At 46.8% G+C, this 4,311-nt stretch overlaps 1 non-coding gene across 1 annotated transcript; it reads left to right on the top strand.

The window, feature by feature from the left end:
- Positions 1-538: 538 nt before the first annotated feature.
- Positions 539-620, top strand: trnal-aag (transfer RNA leucine (anticodon AAG)). Its single transcript has one exon. It is a non-coding gene; the product is annotated as a tRNA-Leu (tRNA).
- The last annotated feature ends 3,691 nt before the right edge of the window (positions 621-4,311 follow it).

Genomic DNA, 4,311 nt, shown 5'->3' with positions numbered 1-4,311 from the left:
TTGCTGCTTTCTGGGAGTGTGGGGTTTGGGGGGGGGGTTCCTGCTTTCTGGGACTGTGGGGTTTGGGGGGGGGGAGTTGCTGCTTCCTGGGACTGTGGGGTTTGGGGGGGGGGTTCCTGCTTTCTGGGACTGTGGGGTTTGGGGGGGGGGAGTTGCTGCTTTCTGGGACTGTGGGGTTTGGGGGGGGGGGAGTTGCTGCTTTCTGGGACTGTGGGGTTTGGGGGGGAGTTCCTGCTTTCTGGGACTGTGGGGTTTGAGGGGGGGGAGTTCCTGCTTTCTGGGAGTGTGGGGGTTTTTTTGGGCGGGGTGGTGGTTTCTGAAGACTCTGTGGAAAGATGCAAGGATTGTGTGGCAGGAGTGAGGAGAATTCACTGCGAATCCACTCAGAAAGCAGCGAGTGTGAATGGAGCAGGAGAAATGAATGGATTCTGTCCTCAGTCACATTGCAATGTCAGATCGCAGCCAGAAACCTGGAGAAATGAATCTTATTCTCAGTCAGATGCCTATTTCAGACCGCAGCTACACCACCCTTTTCAGCGGTAGCGTGGCCGAGCGGTCTAAGGCGCTGGATTAAGGCTCCAGTCTCTTCGGAGGCGTGGGTTCGAATCCCACCGCTGCCACACGCAGCCTTTTGTAGAGAATGGGCATCAAAAAGCCCCACAGGAAACGGCAAACAAAAGAGTTCGATTTTCAAAATATACTTGCTGAGAAGAACTGTTTTTCTCACTCGGTTGCCCTGAATTTTGCAATGAGATTATTACTTAACCATAAAATGGCTATTCCGTTAAACATGAACATGGGAAAAGATAATCACTTTTAACAGTGTGATAAATTAAACTATTGAAGCAAATTACTGCGGAACCTGATAAATAAATTATTAGGTGAAATATAAATGAAATCTGATAAAATGAAGCTCTTGCACCAGCCTGAAGTCCGTTCCTAAATAGTTATCTGGAAACACTGGGCTGTGTGTGTGTGGGAAGGGAAAAGGTTTCTGCCTCTCACAATTACAGAGTTTAAAAAGGGACCCCCACACACAGGGGAATAAGTGGACTGGAAAAGTATCCACATGGTGGAGAAGGATTCAAACAGAATGAAAAGCACAAGCTGTCACCACTTCATCCTGACAATATTCAATATTCCACACACAAAACATGAGCCTTATGATAGAAATGGAATTCTCTGCACTGGGAACACAATATTAACAATAAATTAGACATTTCAAACGGTAAAAGCACACTCTATTTCAGCAAAATGGAAAAATGAGACAGGGTTTAAGAAGTTAAAAAAGGAATGGCAGAGGTGGGTGAGGAGGGAAGGTGGGGGGTCATTGAGCGATTTGACCCAGTCCCTCAGACCCTGTCCCATCAACAAGGGGGGACCATCACCATCATGGCTGATATCCCCATCCTGCTTTCTCCCCATAACCTCTGACCCCATTCCCCCCCCAAGTTCTCTATCCAGCCGCCTCTTGAATACATTCAATGTTTTGGCATCAACTCCTTCCTGTGGGAATGAATTCCACAGGCTCACCGGGTGAAGAAATGTCTCCTCACCTCCGTCCTAAATGGTCTACCCCCAATCCTCAGACTGTGACCCCCTGGTTCTGGACTCCCCCACCATCGGAAACATCCTCCCTGCATCTACCCTGTCCAGTCCTGTTAGAATTTTATAATCCTCTCTGAGATCCCCTGAACCCCGATGAAAACAATCCGAACCTGGTCAATCTCTCCTCGTACATCAGTCCCTCCATCCCCGGAATCAGCCTGGTAAACCTTCACTGCACTCCCTCGAGAACATCCTTCCTCAGAAAAGGAGACCCAAACTGCCCACAATACTCTAGGTGTGACCTCACAACACATCCCTGCTCCTGTACTCCAAACCTCTCACAATGAAGGCCAGCATACCATTTCCCTTCTCTACTCCCTGCTGTACCTGCATGCTTACCTTCAGTGACTGGTGCACAAGGACACCCAGATCCCTCTGCACACTCCCCTCTCCCAATTTACACCCATTCAGGTAGTAATCTGCCTTCCTGTTTTTGCTTCCAAAGTGAATAACCTCACATTTATCCAAATTATACCGCATCTGCCATTGATGATCCAGGGTGAGGTAGCCAAATGGATACAAAATTGGCTTGATGACAGAAGCCAGAGAATGGTTGTAGAGGCCTGTGACCATGGATCGGTGCTGGGTCCACTGTTATTTGTCATTTATATTAATGATTTGGATGAGAATATAGGAGGCATGGTTAGTAAGTTTGCAGATGACACCAAGATTGGTGGCACAGTGGGGAGTGAAGAAAGTTATCTCCAATTGCAATGGGATCTTGATCAATTGGGCCAGTGGGCTGACGAATAGTAGATGGAGTTTAATTTAGATAAATGTGAGGTGATGCATTTTGGTTGATTGAACCAGGGCAGGACTTACTCAGTTAATGGTAGGGTGTTGGGGAGAGTTACAAAACAAAGAGATTTAGGGGCATAGTTAATTGCCCCTTGAAAGTAGAGTCACAGGTGGACAGAGTGGTGAAGAAGGCATTCGGCATACTTCGTTTCATTGGTCAGAACATTGAATACAGGAATTAGGACATCTTGTTGAAGTTGTACAAGATATTGGTAAGGCCACACTTGGAATATTGTGTACAGTTCTAGTCACCCTATTATAGAAAGGATATTATTAAACTAGAAAGATACAGAAAAGATTTACTAGGATACTACCGGGACTTGATGGTTTGTTGCTGGTCTGACTTCTAAATTTGAGTTATAAGAGACTGGATAGACTGGGACTTTTTCCTCTGGAGCGTAGGAGGCTGAGGGCTGATCCTATAGAAGTCTATGAAATAACGAGGGGCATAGATCAGCTATATAGACAATATCTTTTCCCAAAGGTCCTGGAGTCTAAAACTAGAGGGCATAGGTTTAAGGTGGGAGGGAAGAGATACAAAAGGGTCGAGAGGGGCAATTTTTTCACACAGAGGGTCGTGAGTGTCTGGAACAAGATGCAAGAGGTAGTAATAGAGGCGGGTACAATTTTATCTTTTAAAAAGCGTTTAGACAGTTACATGGGTACGATGGGTATGGAGGGATATGGGCCAAATGTGGACAATTGAGACTAGCTTAGGGGGTTAAAAAAAGAGCAGCATGAAGAAGTTGGGCCGAAGGGCCTGTTTCCATGCTGTAAACCTCTCTGACTCTATATCTATTGTCCACTCACTCAACTGTCCAGATTATTCTGAAGGATCTCTGCATCCTCGTCACAGTTCACCCTCCCGCCCAACTTGGTATCATCTGCAAACTTTGAGATGTTACATTTTGTTCCCTCATCTAAATCATTAATATATATTGTGAATAGCTGGGGTCCCAGCACCGATCCCTGTGACACCCCCACTAGTTACTGCCGGCCAATTTGAAAAGCACCCATTAATTCCTACTCTTTGTTTTCTCTCTGCCAGCCAGTTTTCTATCCATCTCAATAGACTTCCCCCAATCCCATGCACTTTAATCTTGCGCTGGGGAGAGCGCGGGGAACGGGGAGTCAGAGAAGGGGCTGAAAGAAAGCCTCGGGCAGGGCAAACACAAACACGGCCCAGTCAGACTCCAGACTTACAGAATACTTCTCTCCAGCTTGTTCATTGGGTCAAACTTCTTCTTCTTCTGTGTGCTACTCTGAATAAAATCAGAGATCAGCTTCTCCATCTGAAAAATCAAACACAACACAAATCACTAAGAACATAAGAAATAGGAGCAGGAGTCGGCCATCTAGCCCTTCGAGTCTGCCCCGCCATTCAATAAGATCATGGCTGATCTGAAGTGGATCAGTTCCACTTTCCCGCTTTTTCCCCATAACCCTTAATCCCCTTGTCTTTCAAAAACCCATCAACCCGCGTCTTAAATATATCCAGCGAGGCAGCCTCCACCACTTCAACGGGCAGAGAATTCCAGAGATTCACCACCCTTTGAGTGAAGAAGTTCCTCCTCAACTCCGTTCTAAACCGCCCCCCCTTTATCTTGAGGCTGTGCCCCCTAGTCCTGCTGTCCTTTCTGAGCGGGAAGAGCCTCTCCACCTCTATCCTATCCATCCCATTCATCATCTTATACATCTCAATGAGATCTCCCCTCATTCTTCTAAACTCTAACGAGTACAAGCCTAGTTTATTCAGCCTCTCCTCATAGCTCAACCCCCTCAACTCCGGTATCAGCCTAGTAAACCTCCTCTGCACTCCCTCCAAGGCCAAAATATCCTTGCATAAGTGCGGCGACCAAAACTGCACACAGTACTCCAGCTGCGGCCTCACCAGTGCCCTATACA

Source organism: Carcharhinus amblyrhynchos, unplaced genomic scaffold, assembly GCF_965287045.1.
Source record: "Carcharhinus amblyrhynchos unplaced genomic scaffold, sCarAmb.v2.hapA scaffold_43, whole genome shotgun sequence".
NCBI lineage: Eukaryota > Metazoa > Chordata > Chondrichthyes > Carcharhiniformes > Carcharhinidae > Carcharhinus > Carcharhinus amblyrhynchos.
Note: the sequence above shows the minus strand (reverse complement) of the source record. Positions and strands in the feature narration are given on the sequence as shown.